Below are 19891 nucleotides of genomic sequence, written 5' to 3' on the forward strand. Positions count from 1 at the left end.
CACTCATGCTTTGAGTCAGCAATATCCAAAAGAGAATGAACGAGAGAAAGAAAGAAAGAAAGGAAGAAAGAAAGAAAGAAAGAAGTAGTATATCTATGGACAAAACTATTTATGGCTGTTCTTTTACTTCTGACAATGAATTCAAAACTGAGGGAATGCCCATCAATTTGGGAATAACTGAACAAATTATGATGTATATTTGTGATGTAATACTATTGTGCTATAAGAAATGACAAGCAGGAAAGTTTTATAAAAACCTATACAATTTGTAGTGAAGTGAATTGAACCAAGAAATCATTGTATATAGTGACAGAAATATTGTTATAGATATTAACTGTGAAAGACTTAGTTACTCTGATTAAGACAACGATGAAAATTTATATCAATTTACATAGAAAGAGCTGATGAGCTCTGAGTACAAACTTAAATATAATTTTCACAATATTTTTCTTGCTTTTTATAATATAATTACTATGGAAATATGTTTTGTACAATTTTATACATATAATAGATATATTGCGTAGTATGTCAATTGCTGGGGGAGAAGCGGAAATGAGGGAGAGAATTTGGAACACAAAATTAATATATGCATATAATTAAAATAAATAACATAGTTTAAAAGCATGGGTAAGTTGTGGGTTTGTAGTAGGTATTTCTAATACAAGATCTGATTTAAATACACATCATATTTCTAGGCTCACTTCTTCAATATCTATTTGAAATGAGGGGCTGTGCCCTCAGGGTGTGATATAAGTATTATGTTAAAGTTTTGTGGAATAAGCCCAAGGAGCTAGGCTTCTAATATTATTGAAATATTGTTGTTTGTGAGCCCCCACTAAGGTACTTCCCATTTATTGTTATCCTGTGATATCAAATGGCTATTAGAAAGGATAATTACTGTTTGATATAATTATTTAAACAACAATCACTTGGTGAGAGAGAGAGAGAGAGAGAGAGAGAGAGAGAGAGAGAGAGAGAAAGAAAGAGAGAAAAGAAAGAAAGGAGAAAAGAAAGAAAGAAAAGAGAAAAGGAATACTCATTTTCAAAAGTATATATCACTGTTATGCATATATAAGATTTGTCAGAGGGAAGTAGAGAAAGAGAGCATTTCAAATATGAAGTTACAAGGATAGGGCAGTACCCATGTTGAGAATATATATGTCAAAAGACTACTTTTAAATTCAGGCATTGGGAAACTATTTCTTCCTTTTTGTATTCATCAAATCATTTCTCTTAGGTATAAATATTTATTATTTATTTATTTTATTTATTTAATTCAATCATAAAGGAATTCTCAGCTTTGAAAGATACACATACTTGCTAATTCAGATAGAGGTAGAACTCTGCCCCTTATTCACAGATTATACTTAACTATTATTTTCATATATTCAATACTATTTTACCCAGATTGGTAACAAATTTTTAAAGAATTGTAGTTTTCCCCCTCCATTTCTTTTTTCTTTCTGCTCTATGCAAACGGTCTACATAATGGTGAACTAGCCAAAAGAGGACCAGCCAAAAAAAAAATAAATAAAAAGGCAAAGTGTCTGGACAATCCATCAAATAAGTAATCAGTATCCAAATGAATTGGAATTGGCTGATTATTTAATCAAGTTTTATAGGAAGCAGGCATATTTAATTACTATCTAATTGGTGAAGGTTGATTTTTATTAACATTTTCTCTGATTTGTAATACATGGTATATTTCAATTATTTTGTATTTCGAAGTACATATGAATTTATAGAAGTAGGCAAAATATAATATACTCAAAATTAATGAAGTCAATCTTTGAATTTAAGGAATTTGTTAGGAGACCCCACTTGTTTGCCTCCTGCTCCACCTTAGAAAGGTTAAATCTTAAATCAATTCTTAAATGAAGCACTACCCTGTTCTGACTATTCCAGCTGCAAATGGTGATCCATCTTTTTTGTAGCCACAATGATGAATACTCAGCAACCTTAATGAGGAGTCTAAGATAAATGTCATGGCAGCATTGGTAAGACAAATTATTTTAGTCAAAATATCTGCCAAATATCATTTCTGGTAATCAAAGTACTTCAGAACTTAAGGGGATATCCAAGGTCATTGGAAGTTGAACCCATACCTAACCTGAATACTCTCAAACAAAAAGATCTATGATTATAGAGAGAGCAAGTTTCTATTACATGGCTTTTAGGTCCAAAATAATGTGCTAGATGATATAAGAGATATGGTTGTGTCCTCCTGGAGTTTGTAGTCCAATAATTAGAGCAAATGTTTTCAGTGAGTTAAAAAGCAAAGCAAAGCAAAAACAAGCAAAACAAAACAAAACAAAGAAAAAAAAAAAGGCATTGAGAGAGGTCATTATTGAGGGTGATCACCAGGAAGTAATTATTCAATGAGGCCATTTGAAAATTTCAGTATTATTTTGAAAGCCTTCATTGATAGAGAACTCATTACATCTACATGTTTTTCTTTGGATATCTCTCATTGAAATTTTTCTTTTTTTCCTTTTGAACACTGAATGAAAACCTACCTCTGATTATTAAGAATAAGCTCAAAGAAAATATAAACCATGTGAATAAAGACTGCTGCAAAAATCCATTTCACCAAAAAGGAATTGTGAACCATGAGCAATACCCAGATCACAGGCAAAGTTTTAGAAATGAAAAGGTACATAGGAAGGCTTAACATTTCAAACCATAAAAACAGAGATCAAGATCAGACAAAACTTTTTTTTTTTCTTAAACACAGGAAAAGAATCATGAGGTCCCAAATAGAAATTTTGACATAGCAGATCTGGATCCATTATTCATTTGCTAGGAAATGCTCAAATTTGGCAAGATAACCTGATAAATCCTAGACTGGCACTGATGGAAGTGTTAAAGATTTGAATAGTATTTGGGAGAAAAAGCAAAAAGGAAAAATAATTCAGAGAAGATGTGTATGATCAAAAGATTTGGCCTTAGTTCCTGGGATTTTAAAGATGATCTAATGTAATTTAGACAATACTTTTGCCAAATATTTTATTCTATAAAAATTTCAGAGAGGTTACTTAGCCAAAGTCACAGAGATAATATGTAAAAATGAAATGTTAGTTTAGTGGGCAGATTTAGAATCTAATCTTATTTTTTAAACTATCTTTAAATTTCACCAAAAATATCTTATAGAAATCCATCCCATATAACAAATAATATTTTAAAGAAAATTGGGGAAAATTCTCTGATAAATACATTCTAAGAATCTGAAAATATGTGCAATTTACAACATTTGTAGAACTACCATCTTTGCAGATTGATGTTTGTTGAGAATGATTTCTTAGATCTCTTTCTAGTCATGTTTATTCTTTATAATTTGGAAACCTCCACTTTTAATTGATTCCTGATTGTTTTCATTTCCATTGTTTTCACTGTATATATTGCTTTCTGGGATCTGCTTATTATGCTCTATGTCAAATGCTATAAAACTTTCTATGATTCTCAATATTCATAGTATACATAATAAATGATAATATACTGCAACATTCCATAACTTTCATGATTTGATTAGACATTCCTCAACCACTGGGCCTCTTCTTTGATTCTAATTGTTTCCATCGAAAAATATTATTATGAATATTCGTTGTCTGAGTATGAATGCTTTCTTCTTATCTAATATTTCAATGAAATATGTTAAATAATATAATATATAGGTATATAATACATACTTATAATATATATTATGATATATGTCTACATTATATATATATATATAATATAATGCATATGTGTATAATATACATTATATTTAATAAAATAACATAAGAAATAGCTAAGTAGTGCAATCTCTGAATAAAAGTCATTTTTGTTAATCTACTTGAATAATTGCAAATTATGGGGGTGGAGCCAAGATGGCGGAGAAGAAACACAAGATTCTGTGAACGTCCTCACTCCCTCACAACCAATTAGATAAATTAAGTCTCAAAATAAGCCCAGGACTGATAGATACCACAAGGACTGGAAGCACGACTTACCAGCTGAAGAGAATCTGGAGTTTCAACAGACAAGGTCAGTCCCCAGGGGAGGAAGAAGAGAGGCCAGCACAGACTGCTGGGTGCTAGCACACTCTGCCCATTGCGCTGGGAAGGGCTCTGGGATCAGAGAAGCCACTGAGGTAAAGGAATCTGGCACAGGCTGTTAGCTCTTCTCTGCTAATTATTTAGCAGTTTAGAAGAGAAAGCCAAAATATTTTAAAACTCAGATTAGATTTTCCCCGGACCCTGGAGGTGACTCAGCAGATCTCGGCACCAGGGGGTGTGGCCTCAGCTACCACCTGAGAATAGCTAAGAGATTGACAAGTGGGTGGATATGGCCCAAGACAACACACACTGCCTAGCTTAGATGGAGGGAGTGGAACTCAGCTCCAGGAAGTCCCAGAGAAGCGGAACCTTTGAACTAGGGACCGCGGTTTCTGGCAGACACTTCCAGTTTGAGCACAGGGGCTTTTCACGTCACTTGCTGCAGACATCCACGCCCCAACCGGACACATAGGCTGGGCTTTGTGCTGTCTTTACTATTCTACGCCCTCGAAGCACAGTAGTGCTAATCACCTCTGAGGCACTTCCAGGGAGGGGGTGGGGAACTCTCTCCCAGAGCTCTATCTTAGCTCAGGCGCAGGAGCCACTGAATCCATCCGGTCTGGGAGGAAGCTGGTAAAGAAGTAAATAAATAATTTCCTACCCCAGGGACAGACCCCAAAAGATTTTTTAAATATGAGCAAAAAAGCCAGAAAAACTATAGATTCCTTCTATACAGAGAAAGAGAGGGTATCCAACCCCGAGGAAGTTAACAGCAGAGAGACAGCAGATAACAACCTAAAGGGGAACGATTCCTGCCCCCCATCACATAACATATTGTAGGGTTCTGATTTTTGATCCAATCTGCTAACCGTCTCCGTTTGGTGGGATCGTTCCTCCCATTTACATTTACAGTTAAAATTACTAATTCTGTATTTCCTGCCATCATATTATCCCCAGATTATGCTTTTTCCCTTAACCCCCCTGATCCCCCTCCCCGATATTTAATTTACAGACCCCCCTTGTGACGCGCAACCCTCTCTTTTTTTTTTTTTTTTTTTAGTATCCCTCCCCCCTCCCTCCAAGTCCCTTCACTTATTCTCCTTTTCCTTTTCCCTTTTCCTCTCCCCCCTTTTAATGAGGTGAGAGAAAATTCACTGCAAAACAAATATGTTAATTATTTACTCTTTGAGCCTCTCCTGATGAGAGTAAGATTCACACAATGATTCTCCCCCTCACTAAGTTCCCTCAGATATGGTGTATTTCCTATGCGTCTTCCTGGGATGTAGTTTCCCTCTTTTTATCATTCCTTCCCCTTTTTCTGAAACGACCTCCTTCCCTTTACTACACCCCCCTTTTTTTCTTTTATATCAGTAAAATCAAATTATCCTTGAGTACTTTTTATATACCCACAACAGAGTTACAGTTCTCAAGGGTTCTGTGTACCTTTTTCTGTTTCTCTTCAGTCTTGTGGATGTAGATCAAATTTTTTGTTTAAGTCTGGTTTTTTTCTTAGAAACATATAGAATTCCTCTGTTTCATTGAATGACCATCTTCTTCCATGGAAAAAGATGCTAAACTTAGCTGGGTAGTTCATTCTTGGTTGCAGTCCTTGATCTTTTGGCTTATGGAATATCAGGTTCCAGGCCCTTCTATCTTTTAATATGGAGGCAGCCAGATCTTGAGTGACCCTTATTGTGGCCCCTTGGTATTTAAATTGCTTTTTTCTAGCTGCTTGCAGGATTTTCTCCTTTGTGTGGTAATTCTGCAGCTTAGCCACTATATTCCGTGGTGTTCTTTTTTTAGGGTCTTTTGACGTCTATTTTCCCTTCTGTTTCTATTATCTCTGGACAGTTCTCTTTGATAATTTCCTGTAAAATAGAATCTAGGCTCTTTTTTTGGTCATAGTTTTCTGGAAGTCCAATGATCCGCAGATTATCTCTCCTAGATCTATTTTCCGGGTTAGATTTTCCCAGTAAGTATTTGACGTTGTTCTCCAGCTTCTCATTTTTTTTTGTTTTGTTTGACTGATTCTTGGGTTCTCTGTGAGTCATTCATTTCTATTTGTTCCATCCTGACTTTTAAGGAGTTATTTTCTTCTTTCACAGTTTTTAGTTCTTTTTGTAAATGCCCAATTTCGTTTTTAAATGAATTATTTTGCTCTATTGAATTTTTTTCCATTTCCCTAATTTTTTTTTTGAGAATTATTTTCTTTTTCCAATTCAGACATTCTATTTTCTTGAGACTTTTTTATCTTTTCCAATTCAGAAATCCTACTTTCCTGTGTTTTTTTAACCTTTTCTAATTCATAAATTTTCTTTCCCTGCATCTCCTGTGAATTCTTTATTTTTTCCAACTCCAATTTCAGGACGTTGTTATTCTCTATCATAGCTTCCCTTTCCTTTCCCCATTTTTCTTCAATCTCCCTTAATTTTTTAAGAGTTTCTTCTAGGAGATAGTTATGTGATGGGGGGCAGGAATCGTTCCCCTTTAGGTTGTTATCTGCTGTCTCTCTGCTGTTAACTTCCTCGGGGTTGGATACCTGCTCTTTCTCTGTGTAGAAGGAATCTATGGTTTTTCTGGTTTTTTTGTTCATATTTTAAAAATCTTTTGGGGTCTGTCCCTGGGGTAGGAAATTATTTATTTACTTCTTTACCAGCTTCCTCCCAGACTGGATGGATGCAGCCATTCTAGCGCCTGAGCTAAGATAGAGCTCTGGGAGAGAGTTCCCCACCCCTTCCCTGGAAGTGCCTCAGAGGTGACTAGCACTGCTGTGCCCTGAGGGCGCTGTGTTTTAGCGGCTTCCCTGAGGTTGAGACTGAACAGTAAAGGCAGCACAAAGCCCAGCCTATGTATCCCGGTGGGGTGTGGATGTCTGCATCAGGTGACAGGAAAAGCCCCTGTGCTCAAACTGGAAGTGTCTGCCAGAAACCGCAGTCCCTGGTTCAAAGGTTCCACTTCTCTGGGACTTCCTGGAGCTGAGTTCCACTCCCTCCAGCTTAAAGAGGCAGTGTGTGTTGCCTTGGGCCGTATCCACCCACTTGTCAATCTCTTAACTATTCTCAGGTGGTAGCTGAGGCCACGCCCCCTGGTGCTGAGATCTGCTGAGTCACCCCCAGGATCCGGGGAAAATCTAATCTATCTGAATTTTTAAGGTATTTTAGCTTTCTCTTCTGAACTGCTAAATAATTATCAGAGAAGAGCTAACAGCCTGTGCCAGATTCCTTTATCTCAGTGGCTTCTCTGATCCCAGAGCCCTTCCCAGCGCGATTGGCACTGTATGAGAGCACCCAGCCGTCTGTGCTGGCCTCTCTTCTTCCTCCCCTGGGAACTGACCTTTTCTGTTGAAACTCCAGATTCTCTTCAGCTGGTAAGTCATGCTTCCAGTCCTTGTGGTATCTATCAGTCCAAGGCTTATTTTGAGGCTTAATTTATCTAATTGATTGTGAGGGAGTGAGGACGTTCACAGAGTCGTGTGTTTCTTCTCCGCCATCTTGGCTCCGCCATCTTGGCTCCGCCCTCTAAAACCTTTTTTTAAGAAATCATTTGAAATGAAACAAATGAAATTTGAATAATTTGCTCTGGTTAGAAGAATAAAGAATTGAGATGATTTAACTAAAATTAGAATCAAATTTTTTTTTACGAAATTATGGGAGACATCTGAATGTTTTCAGACACTTCCTAAAATAAGTGGAATTATATATTATATCAAGGTATACAAAGTAAAAGAGCACTGAAATTGAGAAGGTACAAACATTTCAAATATTTTTAAGAGTATAATTTTGAGGAAGATTCAGGGAAAATGGCAGAATAGGTCAGAAAATTCCAGTTCTCCAGATTTCCTTCCAAAACAAAACAAAATTCTGCCTCAAACTGAACATAGATCTTTGAAAAACAAATAAGACTTGCGGCTGAACAGGAGTCTTTCTGGGACAATAGAAGAAGCCCAGAAGAAACAGCCCAGAAAAGGAACCATAAGTGCAAAAATGTTTGCAGCAGCTCATTTTGTGGTATCAAAGAATTTTAAAATGAGTAGATGCCCATCAATTAGGAAATAGCTGAATAAGTTACGGTATATGAAAATAATACAGTATTATTGTTTTATAAAAAATATTTACAAGCTGATGTTAGGATGACCAGAATGATTTATATGAACTGATGCTGAATGAAACAAACAGAACCAGGAATACACTGTATATAATAACGGCCAGAATATGTGATGATCAATGATGATATACTGGGTTCTTTTCATTGATTCAATGATCCAAAGCAATTCCAAAAGACTTTGGACAAAAAATTGCCATCTGCATCGAGAAAAAGGAGATTGGAAATAAATCAACACATGCTATGTTCACTTCTTTTTTTCTGTTATGTTTTTTCCTCTCCCATACTTTTTTCCCTTTTGTTTTGATTTTTCTTTACCAACATGATTCATAAAGCAATGTGTATTAAAAATAAATATTTTTTAAAAAAAGAAGAAAGAACCCAGTTTAATCAAGGTGAATTGCAAACACCTACAGGCTAGTTCCACAAAAGAAATACCTTGTAGGGAGCCCTAGAACTAGTTGGGTCCAGAGGTAACCTCAGCCACAACTCCAGAAACTGTCACCTCCCAGAGAGGAGAAGTTTGTAATTTGAGTCTGGGAAAATTGAGTTAATCTCTGCTGATTAGAAACACTAGAGCCAGCTGTTAAGTGCAGAAGCAGTGAGGCAAGGACAGTGCTGGTTGTGGACAATTGCAGAAGGTAAAGCTTTTGGTTTTAGGCTATAGATCAGAGGGGAGATCTGAATTTAGCTAGAAGCACTAAACCTATCCCCCCGCCTCAGGATTAGAAGTGCTTACAATAACACTTCTAATTTAAAATAAAAAAAGCAGGGGGAAAAATGAGCATAACCATAAGAACTCACTATGATAGTGAAGAGGTTAAAAGGAGATAGCCCAAAAGATACAAATGATTAACAGGAAATTCCTCTCTTAGGAGAGGTTAAAGGAGATAACCTGAAACACAAATGATTAATAGAATTTTAGAAATTAGAAATTTAGAAAACCTCTTGGATAACATCTCTATACAAACTTTGTTTTATAACCCTGATTATGCATTAAAAAAAATTTCTAAAATTCTATTCTTTACACTTGGTTTATCCTTGCCTTGTGCCCACCAACTGGTGTTCCCTTACCAGGCAATTTGGCCTTTTCTAGAAGGCAAATGCCTGTCTATCCCTTTACTATCAATAAAGACTTTGTTTTAACACAGCATTGAGTAGCAAATTCATTCACTAACCAGACCCGGCCTTGGTCTTGGGAGGAGAAGAAGGCATTGAACCATCTTCCCCTTTGAGCCTCATTTATTGTCTTCATCAATAGCATGGGAATGGGGAAGATTGTGGTTCATCTTCAGAGTGTTGAGGGCGGTAGCCCCTTGGTATTCTTTGTTTGATCTCCAACTTCTTTTGGGACTTGGACCTTTGATACAAGATCTGGTCAAACTAGTTTGGGCTATCTGAGGTGGCTGGGGTTTTACAGCCCCCATTCTAATCTGCTCAGATAGACCAAATGGCATCAGGAAATTCCTTTTTGGGAAGAGACTTCTGTCTCTACTCAAAAGATAACAAGAGAGTCCTTATCTTAATTTACATCACTCTCAGGAACCTCCCTACATCACTGCATAAAAGAGAGAACGGGAATCTTCTCTTTGCAAATGGCCTTGTACCATGCAGCCATTTTGCCCACCAGCTCCGGTGTTTCCATTCTAATCAATAAAGACTATGTTTCCATACAGCATTAAGTAGCAAATTCCTTTGCTGCCGAACTGGCCCTTGGTTACTATGGGGAAGGAAGGAGAGAGAGAAAAGGAACAGATCCAACTCTGTTAGACCTCAATTTACTACTCATCATTTAATATTCATCAAGAGGAGGACAGTAAATTAAAAACAGCCTCTCCTACTCCAAAAAGTAATGTTGAATGGCTACCTGACAAGAAAGAATTTATAGAAGAACTTTAAAAAAATTAGATTTAAAAAATCAAATGAAAGTGATTGGGAAAAAACTAAAAAAATGAAATAATTTCCATCCAAGAAAAACAGTAATAATATAAAAAGTTTAACTAACAAGAAAAGGATGAACAGAGTCTTAAAGAAAAAAAATTAAGATTTGTGGAGAGTAGGGGCAGCTAGATGGGACAGTGGATACAGTGCCAGTCCTAAAGTCAGGAGGACATGAGTTCAAATCATGCCTCAGAAATTGACCATCTCCTGAATGTGTGATCCTAATTAAAAAAAACAAAAAACAAAAATAAACAAACAAACAAACAAAAAACACCAGAATTGAGCAATAGAACAACAGATCTGGAGAACAGATTGTGAAGAGAAAACATAAGAATAATTAATTGGATTTCCAACAGAAAGCTGTGACAAAAAACAAAACAAAAACAAAAACAAACAAACAAAAAACAAACCTTGAAACAATAATGCAATAAATAATCAAAGAAAATTGTTCTAAAGGACAGAACAAGAAGGGAAGGTAGAAACAAACAAAATCCAGTTATGACCACTTCAAAATGATCCTCCAAGGAAAACACACAGGAACACTACTGCTAAATTTTGGAAACTCCAGATCAATGAGAAAATTCTACAAGAAATAAGCAAACAAACAAAAAAAATTCAAATATGCTGGACCTACAATTAGAATGTTACAGGATTTACCAGCAGCTACAACAAAAGACAGCAAGTCCTGGAATAATGTATATCAACAATCTAAAGAATTAGGCCTGTGGCCAAAAATATTATATCTAGCAAAACTAACCACAACATCCAACAACAAAAAAGGACATTCAATCAATTTACAGATTATCAGGACTTTGTCTCAACTAAACCTGAACACAATATAAAATTTAACGTATGAGAGCCAACATCAAAGATAAATTTGAAGAGACTCAATAAAGGAAGTTGCTTAAGTTTTTTACATGGAAATATAAACCAATATATAAAATTGTATCCAAGTAATTGGGTAGTTCAAAAGAAAGTTTGGAGCAGAAAGCAGTATGATCTGACTCTAAAATTCCAAACTGTCTAGGAAAAGGTAAATATAATAATTATGCTATATGAATGAAGTATAGAGATATTGGTAGGGGGAGAAAAGGGCGAGTTATTTTGAAAATTTCTTCAAATCAAGAATGCGTTAAATAGAGAAATATACACACATATGTGTTTAGATTTAGGGCAGTGGGACAAGGTGTTTAGATTAATGGGAAACAAAGAGGAAGGGAAATGGTGGAGGGGAGAAAATAATGGACAGACCTATGGTTGGGGGAAGGTTGGATTGCAAGCTAGTTAAAAAGTAGAATTTAACAGAAGAGTTAGCATGGATAGGAAATAAAAGATATACATCAACACTTTAACAAGGATCAGAAGTACAATTTATTTAAAAAATAATTAGGGCTATATTCATTGATCTCAAACTTAAGGATTCAATGAAGAGATGAATCCATGTTATATGTCAGCCATATTAATATTGTTTTAGATGCATGTCTATATATTGTAAATACATATGTATATATATAGGCACATTGGTATATGTATGTATATGTAGATGTATACATATCGGTATATGTAGATATATTTTTGCGTGGGCATGAATATGTATATATACAAAAAAACACACATATGCTTAACCGTAGCCTGCTTTGGGGGTGGGGAGATGAAAGGGAGTAAAAAGAATAAAGTAAAAAGTCAAAGAACAAAAAAATAATCTAAAAGTAAGCAAAGGGAAGAAAGTTATGAATATAATACCTTCTATGATTATATATGCTTTCTTGAAATACAAATTTATTGTTACATATTTTGAATCCTCCTTGCTATTCTGTTGGATATATGACAATATTTTATTTATTTTTGTTTCCTATTCTGTCTTTCTTTTTCTATTTGTTTCTTATTTTGTATTTAGTTTTAAGTAAATAAAAAGGTATAATTTTCAAATTTCTCACATTTATATATTATAGTACATATACTTCACATCACTCATCTAGAAATGACTGAGATCCAGTCTTATAAATATTACATTTTACTTCAGGTTTTATAATAAAAATATTAAAATATGGCAATATGATGAGGGTAAAAATGAATGACAAATAAAAAAGCCAGAGAAGGTAAAAAAAGTATATATTATGGTCAAGAAGAATACCTTATACAAATATACAAAAGCAGGAAATATAATTCTTAGTTTTAGATCTTTTTAGTTTTGATCTTTTTAGATCAAAATTTGTAGTATTGGATTCCCTGAGTCTAACATTATGAACATTTTAAAATATAGTCATTTTATTTGTATGATTCTATATTGATTTGCAAAATGATTATACTAAATAACAGCTCCAGTATAGAAATGAGTATTTCCTGAAACTCCTCTAGTATTGACCACTCCTGTTTTTTATCATGTTTTTCAATTTCCTGATTGTGAAGTGAAATCTCAGGATTGTTTTGATTTTTAAATCTCTTGATTTAAATTTAAAGAAATGGCTATTAATAGTTTCAAGTTGTTTTTCCTGAGAACTCTTCATTTATATCCTCTGGTCATTTATCTTTGGAAATACTTTCATTTTTATATATTCATGTTAATTGTCTATATATTTTGGTTACCAAACTATGTCAGAGAAATATGATGCAAAAACTCCCCCAGCATTTAACTGCTTCCTTTCTTATTTTAAATGCATTACTTTTATTAGGAAAACAAAATTATTTATTTTATTCTTTTTAATTACTTCTATTTTTTACATATTCTTTTCACTTTTTTCCAAGAGTATTTACCTCAGATTTTAGAGAAAAATTGCATTCTTGATACTATAATTTTTATGTCTGAATGAGTTTGTAATAGTTTCTTGAACAATATCTACATGCTATCCATTGTTGAACTAGATTATCTAGCCTTTGATGCATGAATGCTCTTATAAATAAATTATGAGATAAATAAATAATAAGGATTCCTATCTCATATTACTTCTTTTTCTTGCTTCTGAACTACATCCACTTTTTTTCTTTTCTAGTCTCAAAACAGGAAGCATTTTAAATTCATCACATATGATCTCTTGCTTTATTTACAGCATTGTCTATATAAAGTCAAATTTCTTTTATTTTCCCCAATAAGTTGAAAGTTACTTAGCAAATCCTATTTAATCATGATAACTTAGAAATAACATTATCTACAGAATAAATGTGGTTGTCTTTCATACAGCTATACAAGAACAGATAGACATTTAATTCTTTTAATAATTCCTACTTATAACCAATATAGTAGAATCATATGATTGAAAGCTTGAATTGGCTAGAGAAAACATCAAATCCAGTTGTCTTATTATGTAGATATAAAAATCTTCCCTTTAACCCACAGTTGGATAATTAATTTAAAAGGTCATTTTTATGAACTAAAATGTAATTGTATTATATTTGAGTTATGAATATATTATATTACTATGAAGCATTAAATTTTTGGCTATCAGTTAAATTGATTAAACTCTCAAATATACCTGAGGTTGGTGTCATGAAATAAGCACCTCATTTATAGTTTTAGATCTTTATTCATATACCAGATGTTCCAGTAACTTGCTGTGTCACTTTAATCAAGTCACTCTACAGTCTCAGAGTTGGAAAAGAACTCATAGACCAACTAACATACCCCATAAAGCTATTAGAATGTCCTTCAATGTGTCTCTAATAGGTAGTTACCCAGTGTTTGCTTCAAGTTTTTAGTAAAGGGAGAACATCTCAAGATAACCTACTCCATTTTAGCAAAGCTATATTTATTAAGAAGTTTTTCCTTTAATTGAATATAAGCTTTCTATTTGTTGTTTTGACATTCTTCCTGTTCTGAATTTTGAGATTAAGAAGAAAAATAAAGTCTAAATCTTCTTACAGATGCCGCTTTCTAAATACTCAAAAACAGTTATACCATTCTTGTCATATTTAAGGTAAAAATCCCCATTTATTTTCTTAAAACAGCTTATTAATTCACCTTTCAAAATGCAAACCAGATATATGTACCCAATATTCCATATGTGACCTAATCAGAACACAGATCAGGACCTTCATCTCCCAAACTCTAGAAATTAAGCAGATTATAGTGTTGACTCACAGAAAGTTCACAAGCCATCTGGCTCTCCACCTAGATCTTTTAATTTATTTATTTTTCAGATAAACTGATCTCTAACTTCATTGCCCATTCCACACCATATTTACTAGTGAAAACTTTGCAATTCAAAATAAGAATATGAATTTATATCACAACATTTCATAAGCATTTTGAAAAATAATTTTATATTAGCAGTATTTTTTTTCCTAAGGAGACAGCAGTTCCTATTTTTTCATTCACTGGGAGTTATCCTCCTAAACTTTTTATGATTTACAAACTTAACAAACATGTCAACTATGACAGTTAAGTGATTCAATGGCTAGAGTGTTAGATCTGGATTTCAGAAAAACCTGAGTTCAAATCTAGTCTCAGACTCTAACTAAGTGACTAATCCTGGGCAATTCTTTAACTGTACCTAGCCTCAGTTTATTCATCTATAAAATGAGGATAATAATAGTGTTTAACTCTGATTGGTTGTTATAAGAATCAAATGAGATTTTATGATCAAATAAAATTTGCAAATATTTTTGCCAAATTTAAAGAGATGCATAAATGCTATTATTGTTTTTGTCTTTGAACTTTGATAGGTGTTTAAAAACAACAGAGAAATTCAAAGAAGTATTGGCGAGTGAATTATAAAATTTATTTCAATTTGATATACATGCATTAATGACATGAGACTTGAGTCATTCTACTGTTTCTCAATCCATCTAAGTATGCTATTCAAGCTCATATCTCTCTATCATTTTTCAAGAAATTATAACCGGTTCTTTGTTTCCACTAATTCCTTTTATGCTTATATTTTTTGTTTTTTATATCACCATAATATATTAAGCATTTGTTTTCCTCCTCCTTGAGAGCCATCACATAGAATAAACAGTTGTTTTTAGGAGGGGAAAAAAAAAGCAGCATACTTTGTTAATACACTGACAAAGTCTGAAAACATAAGCAATGTACAACAATTGTGTAACTCTTACCTACATGAAATGTAGTTTGAGGGTATCTTATCATATCTCTTCAATCAAGTTGTGCTTTATCTTTAAGTATTTTGTTACATTAACTTTTGTTTTTGGTGTATTATTGTTCTTGCCATTTATATTGTTATACTTACCTTGTATATTGTTTTCTTTGCTCTGCTTACTTCACTCTGCATCAGTTCATATAGATTTTTTTCATGCTTTTCTGAATTCATCACACACATTATTGCTTACAGCTCTATTATATTCATATACAGGAATTTGTTTACCCATTTCTCAATTGGTGGGTAAGTACTTTGTTTCCAATTCTTAGTGTCACAAAAGTGCCTGCATAAATATTTTGAAGTATATGATGACTTGTTTGTTGTTGTTGTTTTTGTCATTAGCTTCCTTGGAGTATAAGGCCAGTAATTCAATCCTTGGTTCAAAAGGTATGTGCATTTTAGTTGCTTTTATTGCATAATTCCAAATTGCTTTCCCAAATTGTGTTATTGTGCTTATCTTCCCATGGCATTCCCAACAATGCTGTCAGTTTTTGCATCCTTTTTGACAATTGTTAGGCATAAGATGAAATCTCAAGGCTGTTTTGATTTGCAATCCCTATATTATTATTAATGATTAGGAATATTTTAAATGGTTGTGAATATCTACAATTCTGTAGTGGATTGAAACAGAATCTATTATACTTTGGCTGAAGTAAAAAAAAAAAGTCAGAGATAGAAATCTTAATGTTAGATAAAGCAAAACCAAAAATAAACCTAATTAAAGAGATAAAAGGGAAATCACATTTTGCTAAAATACAATACAGCAATATGGAAAATTTTACATTAATTTTCCTTAACAAAGACTTCACTTCTCAATTTTATGTAAATTATTTAAATTTATAAAAAATAAGGAAAGGGGCCTGTACATACCAGAATGGTTGTGGCTGCCCTCTTTGTGGTGGCCAGAAACTGAAAACTACATGGATGCCAATCAATTGGAGATTGGCTGAATAAATTGTGGTATATAAATATTATGGAATATTATTGTTCGGTAAGAAATGCCCAACAGGATGATTTCAGAAAGGCCTGAGAGACTTACATGAACTGATGCTGAGTGAAATGAGCAGGACCAGGAGATCTTTGTATACTTCAACAAGAATAATATATGATGATCAATTCTGATGGACATGTCCATTTTCAACAATGAGATGAACCAAATCAGTTCCAATAGAGCAGTAATGAAATGAACCAGCTATACCCAGCAAAGAATTCTAGGAAATGATTATGAACCACTACATAGAATTCCCAATCCCTCTAATTTTGTCCGCCTGCATTTTGGAATTCCTTCACAGGCTAATTGTACACTATTTCAAAGTCCTATTCTTTTTGTACAGCAAAACAACTGTTTGGACATGTATACATATATTGTATTTAAGATATTTAACATGTATTGATGAACTTGCCATCTGGGGGGGGATTAGAATCAAAGTTTTGGCAATTGTCAATGTTGTAAAATTACCCATGCATATGAAAAAAATAAATAAATTTACAAAATATTTCCCCATTGAAAAATGATCAACCAATTATAAAGTACCAGCTCGTACCTATTAGATTGGCTAAAATGAGAAAAAATGAAAAAAAAAATACCAGAGGAGGTGTAGGACAAATGGGACATTAAAACATTTTGGAGTTGTGAACTGGTCCAACCATTCTGGAGAACAATTTGGAACTATGACTAAAGGACCACAAAATCTTTTATATGCCTTAACCTAGCAATATTTCCACAAGCTTTGTAACTTAAAAGAAAAAAAAAAGACAAATGAAGTATAATTTTGAAAATTGTAACTGTTCTTTTTGTGGTAGCTAAGAATTGGAAATTGGGGGAATTCCCACTAATTGAGAATTGTTTAACAAATGGTATATAGTTGTGATGAAATATTATTGTGCTCTAAGAAATAATGAACAAGGAAGTTTAAAAAAATACTGGGAGATCTGTAATTTGATGCAAAAAAACAAGAGATTATTGTATATAGTAACAGTAATATCAGAATGATCATCAACTGTGAAATACTTAGCTATTCTGATCAATGAAATGATTTCAGATAATTGCAAAGGTCTATGGTGATAAAAATATATAGTATTTTTTTTTCTCTAGAAAGAGAACTGAGTTCACATTGAAATATAATTTTTTAACTTTATTTTTCTAATTTGTTTGTTTTGCAGTGTGGCTAGTAATAGATATATCATTTATCTTTTCAAGTGTTAGGAGAGGGGCTAGAGAGGAAAGAAGAGGATTTGAAACTAAAAAAATAATTTAAATGGTAAAAAAACAAAACAAAACAAAAAAAACTTTACTTGAGAAATAAATAAAATTTACGAAATAAGAGAAATGTGCATCAAAATAGTACAACTAGGTGGTATAGAAGATAGAATGCTGGTTCTTCAGGAAGAAGCAAGTCATTTAACCTTATGTGCCTCAGTTCCTCATTTGTAAAATTATCTGGAAAAGGAAATGAGAAACCATTTCAGAATCCTTGTCAAGAAAATCCCAAATGGCTTCACAAAAAGTTCCAAATGGCAGACTAAAGAACAACAACAAATTAAAGCAATCCTGAGGTTTTACTTCATTTCCAGAAAATTGTCAAAGGATTAAAAATGATAGAAATACTTAAAATTTGCAGGATTATGGGAAGATAATCACTATATGTTAGTGGAAATTATGTGAATAAATCTATTTTAGAAAACACTGTGGAATTTTGCAAATAAAATAACTAAAATGTCCATTCTTCTTCACTGAGATATTCCATTGTTAGAACTACACCACAAGCAGATGCTGGTGATAAGAAAACTCCCATATTAAAAAACAACAACAACAACAACAACAACAACAACAACAAAACAGAAACAAATTAGATGCCCATTAACTGTGAAATGACTAATATATTGTAGTGCTTGAATTTAATGGAATGCTATTTTGCTTTAAGAAATAATATGATGAATATAAAGAATATTTAAGGTTCTACATGAACTGATAAAATTTGTAAAATAAGAAAACAACTTGTACATTGCTGTAATAATGGAGAGAACATACATAAATTCAATTCAATTCAATACATATCAAGCATGTACTATCTGTCAGGCACTGTTTTAAGTGCTACAAATATAAATGAGAAAAAAAGACAAATAGTCCCTGAAGTGAAGGAGCTTAAAATTGTATAGGGAACATAACAAACAAAAGGAATCTGAAGATGAAGCATTTAAAAAAAAATAAAAGTTACAAAATTATTAGAAGCATGGCTCCAAACAAAGATAATGGGAAGGCACTCTTGACATTCTATTTAGAAATGAGAATTCCACAAATATGATATTGCACATTTCAGGTGTTTCAAGGTATTAATTAGTTTTATTATTTTGTTTCCTCTTTCTTCCCCCCCCCCCCAGAGTAATGAAGGTTAAGTGATTTGTACAGAGTCAAACAACTAGTAACTATCAAGTTTCTGGAGCTGCATTTAAACTCAAGTTCCCTTGACTTCCAGGATCAGTGATCTATTCACTGCACCACCTAGCTATTTCCTCTTTCCTTCCCTTTAAAAAACATTATGTGTTATAAAGAATGGCTCTGGTAGAAAAGAGGGGAAAGGATATTGGGAACTTTTGTGATTAAAAAAAAAAAATCACGAAAGTTTCATTTGTTATTCTTTTAAGTCAAGAAATAGGCTCTTTGAGTTCTCAGTCAAGTTGGTTACTTCCATAAAGAGTAAATACTGTCTACTTCTGACAGTAGAAGAGAGTCAAATATGAACAAAGTATCAAGACCTTAAAAGGGAAAGATTCTTTTTTGATGGGGGCAAGGTTTTTACAACTCTTCCCCAATCGCCATAGCTTCTTTCAGCAGAGCTATTTAGTAAGATACTCCTCAGATCTATCAGCTAGCAATTAATAGAATGACAAGGACATAAATCCAAGTCTGAACTTTTTGAATTTTGAAGAACACTATATATGAGCTATTGGGATTTAAGATGTATAGAGGAGCAGGCCCCTAATCCTAAATGAGTGCTATCCTTATCAGAGAACTCCACAGAGTAAGATGAAATTATCACTACATAATAAAAAAGAAAAAGTACTCACATATGCAAAAATATTTGAGGCACCTCATTTTTAGTGGCAAGGAACTGGAAACTCAGTGGATGTTGGGGAGTGGCTGAATAAGTTGTGGTGTATGAATGAATGTTATAGAATATAATTGTTCTATACGAAAATATCAGCAGGATGAATCCAGAAAAGTATGGAGAAACTTACATGAAATTATGCTAAGTGAAGTAAGTAGAACCAAGAGAAGATTGTACACAAAAACAAGATTTTGAAATGACCAATTCTGATGGACCATGATGGACATGGCTCTTTTAATCAATTAGATGTTTCAGGTCAATTCCAGGGGACTTGTGATAGAAAGAGTCATCTGCATCCAGAAAGAGAACTGTGGAGACAGAATGTGGACCACAACATATTTTGTTTTTCACATTTTTTATTGTTCTTTGCTTATTTTTTTTCTTTTTGATCTGATTTTTCTTGTGTAACATGATAACTGTGGAAATGTGTATGAAATAATTGTACATATTTAACCAATGTTGGATTACTTGCTATCTAGGGAAGAAGGGAGGGGAAAATGGGGAAGAAAAATTTAGACCAGAAGGTTTTGCAAAAGAGAATGTTGAAAATTATCTTCACATATATTTTGAAAATTAAAAAAAATCCTATTATTAAAATAAAAGAGATTTT

The sequence above is a fragment of the Sminthopsis crassicaudata genome, chromosome 1 (genome assembly GCF_048593235.1).
Source record: "Sminthopsis crassicaudata isolate SCR6 chromosome 1, ASM4859323v1, whole genome shotgun sequence".
Classification (NCBI taxonomy): Eukaryota; Metazoa; Chordata; class Mammalia; order Dasyuromorphia; family Dasyuridae; genus Sminthopsis; species Sminthopsis crassicaudata.